At 40.7% G+C, this 12090-nt stretch overlaps 1 long non-coding RNA gene across 1 annotated transcript; it reads right to left on the reverse strand.

Moving 5' to 3' along the window:
* Positions 1 to 4602: 4602 nt before the first annotated feature.
* LOC103901105 lies at positions 4603 to 12041 on the reverse strand. The gene is made up of 3 exons (XR_657707.2): positions 11843 to 12041; positions 7753 to 7788; positions 4603 to 4783 (listed from the first exon to the last, which is right to left on the reverse strand). It is a non-coding gene; the product is annotated as an uncharacterized LOC103901105 (long non-coding RNA).
* Between the last annotated feature and the right edge of the window lie 49 nt (positions 12042 to 12090).

Raw genomic sequence — 12090 nt, forward strand, 5'->3', positions numbered from 1 at the left:
TAAAGGGTTGCAGCGTGCCCCCCCCCCCCCCCCCCCGTTCACCATTTTCCACAGCCACCAGCTGTACCGCATTTCCCCTGGCAAAACCTTGTTCTGGACCTCATCAGTTCTCAGCGTTATTATTTGATCCCACTTATCGTCTGTCTTCAGTTGCATGACTTACTACATCAGCGTTGTTATTGTACTACCAAGGCATCAACCTTCTTACTCAGCTCAGTTATGTCCCCTTTCAGCTGCCCTTGTTGTTTCTCATGCCTATTCTGCCCCAAATTCAAAATGGTCATCTGCAGGTCCTGGCCGAGGTTAGCTTCTGCTGCCTACCTGACCTATTCTCTTTTGATGTCACCCATTCCTTTATCCTTTAAAATGTCTCAGTAAATTACCTTACGCTTTCTTTTGCTATGACTTCCTTGCTGCTGTCTTCTGCAATGCTCCTTGTATCCAGAATACCCACCACCAATTGTCTTGTTTTTAAATCACCCCTTGGGAATAGGCAAGTCAGAAATGACATAGATAGTTATTATATATTAAGCTTCTACTTATTATACTAAACAGAAGGCATTACAGAAAAATTAAACATCTGTAACAGAAGAGAGCTAGGTCTTATTATTTGTGATATATTTTAATAATATGCCAACAAATGCAAACAAAACTGAACAAACTACTTGCAAAATGATACTAGTATAACTGTGTGTGCTGTGATGCATCTGGTAAGAGATGGGAAAAATCAATCAGCTGCTGCTTACAGAGGCTCTTGAGGATGGGGTTGTACAATACCAAATACCACCTGACAGGGTGAGGTGATGCAGTATTTATAAAATACGTGCAAGTCCCCAAAGCAAACTATGTTGGTTTTCCTTTTAATCATGGAAAGATTAAGTAACTACTGGAGCAAGGCTACTGCTAAATGGAATTCTGGTCTCCCTGCCTTCCTTTTGGCACGTACACACACAGGGCTCTCGCTGACTTTACGAAGAGCTGTATATATTTATGTGGAAGTTATGAAACTTAATAGGACGTGTTATATTTACTACTTGCAGCAAACCTTGGAAAGGAACAGTGGTAAAGAAGGATGGGCTTGAATATTAGTATTACAGGATATGCCAAACCAGTTCCTCCCATTTGTTCACCAAGATTCACATGTACATACTTTAGTATGGCAAATAAATTCCTTTTTAATAAGATGATTCTTCCCTTACTGTCAGTGATGCACAGTCAATGGACAAATGCAAGTCATAACCAAAGGACTAATTCTACATAAGTGTTAAAATGTCTGTTTTAAAACAAAAATTAATGTTGGGCTGTACTGAGTTGAATAGCTGTAAAAAGTCAAGCTTAAAAGTTGTTAAAATTAAGGTTTTAATAATGGTCGACTAGACAGTTCTTAGTAAGTATGTACAATCTTTTTATTAAGATACCTATCAGCAACGATTGCAAAGACTTCAGTCCAACCAAATGCCAGGGTCTGTTTCTTCCACTTTAACTGAACCGTAAGTAAGTGAGGTAACTGATTTGGACATTCAGCAAAGTAGGAGTCATGGAACATGGTTCCCCTATGTGTTACTATAAACCAGAAAAATTGTGTAACTTGTTGATGACTACTAGAATTTACGTAGCACTGTAGAAATTTTTGGTTGCAGAATTCATTCATCAGCATTTATGGTTGTGAAATCAAATGCACGTAGTCTTTGTCCTTGATTTATGAGCTTTGCTTTGAGATAGGGATGAATACTTTGTCTCAGAAATAGTTAGGTTTCGCTAACAGAAAAAACAAAGACTGGGACAAAACTTTGTTTCTGTACAAATCTGTAAGTAAGACTTTGATTTAAATATCTTGCTGATAGCCATTTGCATAACACTTTGGAAACAAAAGTTTCCTGGGTTGAACATAGGCAATCAACTTCTCTTTACACAATGTACCTTCAGCGGCATGAGTTGTCACTGCTGCCTGCTAGATAGCGTATCTTTAACATTGTGTATTACTTCTGTAAAAAGGCAGCTGGATGATGTCATATCAAAAGGTTTCTCTATTACACCATTTTATTTATTAAGATTATCTCTATTACACCATTTTATTTATTAAGTTTTCTTCTTCTGATTCCTTTTCATTTCTTATTATTTCCCTTGGGGAATGCCACGACCGAGTCCTTTTTTCCATTCCCAGCAGTCCTTGGTTAGTAGATCGTTTTTCTAGGTAGCACTGCTGTTTTAAACTACCTCTAACAATGTAAATCAACAAATATACTTTGGGCATACATCATGTTGGCACAAGCAGTGTGCTAGTAGGCTGAAATACTTGTTGTATTTTGGAAACCTGCTCAGTACCAGGCATTGTTGAAAGTGAATTCTCACTGCAGAAGAAGAGCGTTTTTGTGAGTGATTGCAGAAGTGGCATCCCCCTAGGGCAGAAAAGGATCAGAGATCCCACAGGGAGATCTGCAAGCGTGGCTCCAGGTTGCTTCTCTAGGAGTAAGAAGAAAGGATAAATAGGTTAGGTGTTAGATTGCCTGTATTGCCATAGATCTGCCAGGGTGGGTCTGCAGGGCTGGCAAGTACTCGCTGCAGCCACTATCTCCCTCAATGACAGAAGTTACTTTATCTCTGAGGTGATTAATACTGTCGAAACTGGATACACATTTATTTATCATGCTTTTGGATGCCATGGTTCATGTAGAAGAAAATAATATTTAACATTAAACAGATGATGAATGTAATTGAACCATCCTTTGTAGCCCACACCCCATAAAAAAGAGAAAGCAATTGCCAATTTTTGTACTTGTGGTTTTGCCACCCAAAGGTAAAAAAAAAAACTTTATGGTGACAGCGGGTGTAACAGAAGGAAAAGAACATAGCTGGGTCAGGAGCAACAGTGGATGTAACCACAGTTTGCTGACTATTGTTATCTGAGAGCTGTCCTGAGTTTAACTTTGTCTTGGTCTTTTCCACATTGGAAATCTTAAAAGATACAGCAATAAAATTCCCACACGGTTTTTCTATTGAAGTATGAGTGAAATGTTTGTTTCAAGATCTGGATTAATAATGTCAGTTGTGTACTTTTATTAGTTCAGCTTCACACGTTAAGCTGACCCAAATTTCCTTCAGATCCTTGGTAGATCACAAATCTAAGAGAAACTGAGACCATGTTTTGATACTTGGTGGCAATGCCAGGCATGTGTTAAGGCAGCCTGAGCAGCTCCTCTCCTGCCCCAGCCCTGCCCACTCGTTCCCGACCATCCTCCGCTTTTCCCTCCGAGTTTATCCATACTGCTTATGCAGCCACAAAATGAACCAGAGCAGCAGGAACTCGACCCAGCTGAGCCCAGCAAAGAGGGAGGGGGAGGTTGGTTTGCTTTTCAGCTGCATCCATTCCCTCGCTTGATTCACCGCATGAGAGCACAGACAGTTGCTCAGCACAAGGGAGGAATCGACATGGAGAATAAAGGGTGTGTGAGCCTCATGCTCACAGCTGAGATAACGAAAGTGCTCAGGGAGGGCTTGCAGCTGCTCCCACTCAAATCATGTTGACCTACAGCCTACAAAAGTGCGTTGCTTGCACTGGTAGTTGGGTTGCTCCCAGGAAAGAGGCCCATAGCTAGAAGCAGGGTTGCACTGGAAGCAGTTGTTAAACAATGCCTTAGATTTTAATTTTATGTAGTTAGATACATAAAAACTCTTTGCGTGGCTGAAACTTCAGCTATTGAGTGGGTAAAAATTATTACCTAGCAACAGCTCTACCCGTTTTGAAGCTGATACAAACTGCAGTGTAGAGAGGAATAGAAAATAATAAAAGTGGGTTGTGTTTCAGGACAAAAATGCCTTGTCTTTTCATTCTACCTGTTCCCTCTGCGGTAATCAAACTTTGCATCTAAGATACAAACAATCAAAACGGGCTTCCTATTTTAAACCAGCATACCCTTGTGGATAACCAGAATTGTGTCTGTGCTGTTTATACTCATTTGAGACTATCTCTGCGCCATCGTTCAATAATTTACGCTTAATAAATCACTTTAGTTCTATTCATGACTCTCTGCTGTTGTGTACCGTTTGCTGGCATGTTTTTCTAATTCTCCATGTTAGAGAACACGTATGGGTAGGGCCCGAGTCACAGTCCACTGAAACAGATAAAAGTCTTTCACTGAAGTTTAGAAAGCTTAGAATGTGTCACATAGCCAGTCTCTGACAAAACATCCAATTATAGTAAAAAATACAATACTAAACTAATTTTAGCAGATCTAACTCTCAGTACGTGGAAGGATATGTGGAGATTTTTCTACCCAAAGGGATTTTTGAAAAGCAGTTTCTGTAGAGCAGAGGTAGATATGGGAATTCACAAAGTGACTTTTCTGAGGAAGCTTTAACATTTTCCAGTAACAGCCTGCACCCTTTCAGTGCATAAAGATTGTTAGCCAAACCCCAGAACTTCAAAGTACTGGAGCATAGTGTGAACCTCAGAGATCCAGGAAATTCATTTCAGGCAAGTGCAGAGTCATCTTCATACCTCCTTCCCTTTCTCAAGGACCTTAATCTCTCTGAGTAACTCCCTAAAAGTCTGTCTGGACAAGGACAGTTTCATACCCATACTGAGCAAAGGTTTGAGTACAAGGGTAATAGCTTTATTTGCGTTAATCTTAACCTAGTTACAGCAGGTAAAACCAGCAGTGGAAAGAAGTGGCATGGACTTCAACTGTAGCTACACGAACAGGAACAGTCCACGGGCACTACGTTCTCTGAGGCAAAGTCCATTCCATAACGTCCATCGTAAGTTGTCACTGTGCTATGAAGCCTGAAGGGGTGAGAATGTGAAAAAGAGTATTTCTAGGGAATGACAAATATATTTCAAATGAAAAAAAAAAATCTTTTCCTTTCTCTAAGGAATGCTTGGAAGAGATGAATGTACAACCTATATGTTGTCATTGTCTAAAATGACATTTACCAACTTATTCTTAAGGTTCCCCAGATCAGTGACGCTGCAGATGTATATGCTAGGATATTCCTCTTGCTCTCTACTTCCTTTTGAGTGAAGCTCTTTCAGGAAAGAGTAGCATATGTGTTCTTCTAAAGCTTGCTCCACAATGCATACTGACAGAAGGCAAAACTAATCTTACAGGGGCAACGTTTGAGCATCTGATTTTTTTTATATATATATATATGCATACATGTATTTTACCATAATTTAATTTGTATAAAATATATATTCAGATCTGATTTTAGAAAAGCCTGTCTGGCTGCCAGGCTCATCACTTTGCTTTACTCCATATTCCTTTCCTTTGCCTTTGGCCAGTTTCTTGGGGTATTTTCAGGACTGCAAACACCTCAAGAGAGAGACTGTGGTCTTCATTTATATTTGTACAGTGTTACGCATATTTTGTATAATACAGCCATATAAATAAAAACAGTAAGTATTTTCTCAGGTACTATATTACAGCTCATACATATATTATTCTTCGCAGGCTTTATATTCACGAATATCCATAGTATACATATCTATAGGCACGAACTTATGATGCAGAAGGTCTGAGAGAGTACCTACGGGTAACAATCTTTTCTTTGTGTGACCTGTCACATGAAAAAGATTCCTGCCAGTATAGCAACTCAGAACTTGATCATCACGTACACAGGTTTGTAGGCTGAAACACTGAAACACTCTCAGCTATTTCAGGCTGTAGAGGAGTGATAACCCTCTAGCAGCTACTGACTGCTCTAGTCTGCCTCCCGCGCTAACCGGGACCTCAGTCACTCCGTTACTTTTAACCACAGCCTCCATTCAGGGCAAGATTTTTACTAAGGTGTCCATACGCAGGCAATAGAGAAACTAGGAAGTGTAGCAACAGAATGCTGTTTTACTTTGTGGAATCCAGTCACTCCCCAGCCCAGCTCCAAAGACTGAGAGTCATGCTTTCCGCTTACATAAATTAGATGAGTTTTTCATATATTATGTCATACTTTTCCCTACTGCTAGTCATCTTCCATCATGAAATTGTAGTTGGTTGATTACTTTATCCATACTCAAAAGCACACTACTACCATATGATTTCATTTTATGCAGTAGACCATATATTCTTAAATGTTATAGCTGGTTATTTTTTACAGTGTAGATTTCCACTGAAAATCATCCCTCACAGCTGATGCGAAGAAGGCCTCAGGTCTCTAGGTCAAACCGTAAGAACTCTAGGGAGACCAGCGTTAGTCCTCCAGAAATGACAGGCACCTTGCTTTTAAGCCTGTTGTCCAGCTGCTCATCTGTTACATCAAGCACACCATCATTTCAGCTGCAGAGGAACAACAGTAAGGTATTTTGTTTTTCAGGCCTGCAAGTCAGTGCTTGAAGTCACAGCTGTCGTCCCTCTTCAAGAACAGCAACCCTCTGGACAGACAGACGCCTTCTTCCCTCTGCACAGACACACATCCTTCCAATTCCTTTCCAAAGTAAATCACCTGCTAAGTAAATCATCTGCCGTGTATCAGAGTTAAGACTATTAATGTCTCCCGCAGTGGTGTGAGATTCACACGTCATCATTACAGCACACTCAAGTTTGGTGCTGTCGTCTGACAGCTTAGGGTGACCACCCCAAGCATGATACCCAATTCAGGGACCTGGATTTAAAGCAGCTCCATCCCAAGCTCGCTGTGTGCTCCCTGCCTATACAGAGGTTTACTTTACAGGTTGAACTAACACTGTACTAGTTTAGAGGCTTGAGCTGAAAATGTCGTATTCCCAGAATGAAACCCTGAAGGAAAATGTAAGATTTAAATAAAGACTTGAAAGCAAGCTGCTTATATTAGTCTGTTAGTTTTAGTACTCTTACAGAAAGGAGGGTGTTGTCTATATTCTACTAAATGTCTGGGTTGTCTTCTGTTGGAAATCTTATTAAGAACTATATCATAATCTCACGCTAGGGAACGAATCCAGAAGTTGATTTTGCTATTTTATGCTGTTTCCTGTTTACTTTGGACAGGAAAAGTAACTGGACTTTAACTTACATCATTTTAAGTCTGTGAGGTCGTGGTGCCCCCTAATGTCTTGAAGACTAAAGACTGGTAATTTTGTTGCCGAGTTCCTCTCAATGCTCTCTATAGGAAGAACACTGTAAATGACATTTTATTTTCTCAAATATATTGGAGCACTGAAAACTTTGTTTCAACATCCCTTTTTGGTATTGTATACACACAAGGAATAAAATAACTTTCTTTTTAAGTCTTATTTTCATTTTCAAACCTGGAAAAATAATTTGTCTCAGAAGTTATGTTCTTAATTATTTGTTGACACCAAACAAGCATGCATGAATTAAAAAATGTCGAGCTCCTAGCATCTTCTTTTGATTTTTAAACGTCAGTGCATACTCAGCATTTTTAAATAAAGAAGCCTACATTTAAAGAAACCTAGAGAACCTAGCCATAACTAACCTAACACTAACTTTCACTTAAATCTAAAAGTATGTTTTTATTGTACTGTTTGTGGTTTTTTTTTTTTCCTTCTGATGCTATTAGAATCTAACTGCTATTGGCATAAAATATGACTACGCTAACAAAGAACTTAAAATATTTATTCAGATTTAAACAGTACTCACCCCTCCTCACAAAAGCTTCATGTATGCTGAAAGTAAATCAGTCATAAAGGAACATTGTACTAGTCATACATTTTGTCATGTCAGTTTGCCATGAACATTAAAAACAATAAACAAGGAATTAATTAATTGAACCAGTAAAAAAAAAATATATAAATATTGCTATGTTCCATATACCATAACTTACAAGTTTATGGCATCACGCTTCCTTCCAGGTGAACACCTATACCATGAAGTGGAAAAAGTAATCCTGTATGAATCACATTAATTAGCTTCTTTCACAATTACTTCCACTTAAATAAATCCTGTTGTAGTCTCGGTTTAGCAAATAATGTTTGTTCTTTGGTTTTTTTAAGAAAATTTATTTACTAAATAGTCAGAAATGTCTATTTGAAAGAACATCCTGAGGGATAGTTTTATTTTATTACATTCATTATTACTTTATGAACACAGAGAAAATAACGTTATACTGAAACAGAACAGTAATAGGGTGGTTGACTTATATCACTATAGAAGTACACCATGTGTACTGCCTTTGGGCAAAATACCTAGTTGGTCCACTTTGCGTGTAACAGGTAACTTAAATTATCTAGTTACTTACAATATTAACATATGACATTAGAAGTGTAAGATTATTCATCAGCAACAATTTGGGTAAATGTTCTGTTTGTAATTAGGAAAAAGTTAAAGTGTATGTGGGGGGTATGGTGTGGTTTTTTTTTTTGTGTGTGTTTTTAAGTCAAGGGAGAACACGAATGCAGCTCTCCACGAGCAGAAACAATGCAGCTTGACCAAAGAAGTCAATATACCCATGGCACAGGGGATGATCCGCATCCTGGGAAAATGACTTCTCGATTGTAGTGTCTGCTCTGCCAGGAAAAGGATTTAAACTGGTGAGCAGAAACCAGAGTAAGGATACAGGCATTTGAATGCCTCTAGGTAAAAACGAATCGATATACAGAACAGAGGGAACTATTTAAACACTTGCAGTTGCTCTCTCAAAGCAATCCTTGAAACAACCTCTATGCCCACCTACGTGTTCCTTGTTCAAACAGCAAGTGTCGGCTTTTGGAAGTCACATGAAGAATCTCGGAACTCGGTGCTTTCTGCTGGTACATCAGGAAAAAGTCACCTGAACTCTTAATGTCACAACGTCAAGCAGGAAAGTATGTTCATTCACAAAGAATGTGTGATGTAACATGCAAATCATCACCCTATGCCTGTGTAAATTGTTTCAAAGTGTCTAACGTGGCAAAGTCCAGTGTAAACTATACATGCAGAACACGTAACATCAGCTGTAAATAACCAAGTACTCCAGGCCGGAAGGACACCTCACCAAGGCAGCACTAGAGCCAGTTAAGAGTAAACGGAATCACTTGAAATCTGTGTTGTATCCGTGGAAGGCAATGCAGCAACGCTTTCTCAAACATGTGAATACTATGTTACTCGGCTGGAGAATACTGGTCTTTTGGGTGACTGAATTTTCCCCATGTAAAATTCCCTAAGAAAACACATTGAACAGCAATGACAGCAACAGGGATTACTCCCTGTTTCTATATTCCCTGTCCTATATTCCACCTCTTAATGTCATTATTTATAGCATATTCACTCTTAAAATCTAGATTAAAACCACCATTCCCATGTTACCATCAACTGATGAACAGAACACCACTCATCTTGCTCAATAGCAGCTGTGACACTGTTTTGTTGGGAAAAAAAAAGGGAACAACTGGCTTCAAACTGTCATCAGTTTTGGTACCTGATGTGGAGCAAGACGGTATGTGGCAAACAGACCCAAGTGTCACAACTCAGGAAATGCCCTCCAGTGTGGTGAAGGTGCTCTGCTGAATGGCTACTCACATCACGCTGGTTTGCCAGAGGGAATTCCTAAACTCCGCTCAGCCAACCCCAGAACCACCAAAAGGCTGAACTATGGATGATGCCTGGCTAAGCTCATTTTTGCTGTATGCTTCATTTTAACTCCCTACCGTATATTTAAAATTTCAAATATTTTATATGCCTTGTGCATTGCTAAATAAAAACAGACGTACATATCCTCCCAGTTTAACTATACATCTCTACACGAAAGTATTTTTGCTCTGTAGCTGTTAAGTTTGTTTTAAAAACGTATCAGAATCTTAAAGCTAGATGATGAGAGATTATTGCTCATTTTTGTACTGTTCTTCACCTCTGCAAATGGTTTCGTTCCTAATTTTGCCATACTGCTGACGTTACTGTACGTTGCTCCTAATTTACTGAAATCAGAAACTGAGTATCTTGCGGTTGTTCTTTGCTTTTTGCTCTTCCTGAACACTCCTTGCACTCAAGTTTCACTTTCTTTTCTGGCTGGTCTTTGGCACCACCTGGTGTCTGACTGTTGCTTGTTTGTTCTGTAAAGGCAAAATCGGCACCTTATTTCAAACATCATACAGTAACGTTTTAATGGAAGTGTATTTAACAGTTAGGGAAAAGAATATAAATAAATCTTTCGCTGTAGCAAGACTTTTAATTTTACCTAGAATGAGAAGATTAGTATCTGATGATGACAAAAGCCTTAGAGAACAAAATTCAGAAACTTCTAATGTAGTATGAGAACCTAATGACTCACATATGCAAACTACTTCTTAACTGACTACCTCAACTACTATGAGAGGATATTCTAGGGAAGAAACTATGTCTAATAAAATCTAGAGTGATAAAATGCAGCAGGAAACATGGTCACTGTGTAATGAAGTTTGTCATAAATTCTGGACAGATCAGATTATTTCCATTGTTTTGATGTGTTCACACAACCCAAGGGCTTCCTGTTGTATCTGTACATAGAACAGCGGTTGATTCTGCAAGCTGTTGCACCTACTGACTTGCAAAGGCAGCACACCTGGCTTATGGAAAAACATAAAAGTCCGGACAGAACAGTACTGAAATATAAGTAACTGGAAAATAAGCTACGAAAATAAAAGCAATTTACTGCTGTTGTTTCCTAATGCTTCACTGAAGCCAGCTGTACTGGTTTTGGCTGGGATAGTTTATTTTCTTCATAGCAGTTCGTAGGGTGCTGCATTTTGGATTTGTCACCAGAATAGTGCTGATAACACAGGGATGTTTTAGCTAATGCTGAGCAGTGCTTACACACAGTCAAGGCCTTTTCTGCTTCTCACCCCACCCCACCAGCAAGTAGGCTGGGGGTGTGCAAGAAGTTGGGAGGGGACACAGCCGGGACAGCTGACCCCAGCTGGCCAGAGGGATATCCCAGACCATATTAAATTGTGCTCAGCAATAAAAAATGGAGGAAGAACGAGGAAGGGTGGAACACTCAGAGTTACGGCATTTATCGTCCCAAGTAACCACTGCGAGTGACAAAGCCCTGATTTCCTGGAAATGGCTGAACACCTGCCTGCCGATGGGAAGGAGTGGGTGAATTCCTATTTTTTCCTTTATCTCAACCCCTGAGTTTTCTCACTTTCACCTTTCTGATTCTCTCCCCCATCCTGTTGCAGCGGGGAGCAAGCAAGTGGCTGCGTGCGGCTTAGCTGCCTACTGGAGTTAAACCACACCACCACTACCTTAAATATTGCAAACACTGCCAGGCTACAATTCTTCAACTGAGTCCACATAAGTAGACCACTTTAAGCCTCTGGAGAATTTTCACTGGGATTCTGTATAGAAACATAGTTTTTGTTATGTGACTCTACTTGCAGGCCTGATCTTTCTAGCCATGCCTTTTTACAGAAGAAAGAGAAGGCCATGTACAGAGGCATCTCTGCTACAATATCAAACCTGTTATATGCAGACTAGAAGAATAGCTGCACTATTAGCTGGATCAGGGATCCATCTATTGCCACCTCCAGTCCAGGCTATAAGGGAACATCCAGGGAAAACTAAAAGCAGGACAAGCACGTTTGTCCAAGCCTCCAGCTATTTTCAGCTCAGGACATTTCTCGAGCCTGAGGTAGTCTGCTACTTTAGTAGCCTTCAATTACTTTCTCTTTCAAGTACCTGCCCAGCCTCCCCTGAAGCCCACATAAACTCTTCACGTGCACAACAGCCTCTGCAGCCAGTCCCGCAGCTCCGGTTCCTGTTGCACAAGTGATCCCTCCAACGCTTCCAACCAAGCTCCTGCGAGTTTCTCATTACGGGCCCCACAGCCCTCACTCGGAGGAGCCCGTGGCAGGCTGTGGCCACCGCTCTTCCCAGGCTACTCCCTGCTGTGCCATCTCCTTTCCAGGCCGAGCGGCCCTAGTTTAGGCTGCCCTCTTCGAGTGAAAAACGTTTCTCACCTTTCACTGGGAATCCTTCCCAGCCCCAACATGCCTTTTTTTGGAGACGAGGGAAACAAAGCTCAGCCGACACCTCGGGCTTGTGTAGCTGCACAGCCCGGCACCGGCGCAACGAAGCGCTCTGTTGCGCTCTTCCCGCCTTTCCCGCTACCCCCCCAACGAGTGACGGGTCCCGCGGCCTGAGGCTCGCCGCGGAGCCCTTTCCCCGCTACGCTCACCCCCTCCCGAAGGCCCCGGCCCGGCCCGGC

This window comes from Aptenodytes forsteri, unplaced genomic scaffold (genome assembly GCF_000699145.1).
Source record: "Aptenodytes forsteri isolate BGI_AS27 unplaced genomic scaffold, ASM69914v1 Scaffold20, whole genome shotgun sequence".
NCBI classification, from domain to species: Eukaryota; Metazoa; Chordata; class Aves; order Sphenisciformes; family Spheniscidae; genus Aptenodytes; species Aptenodytes forsteri.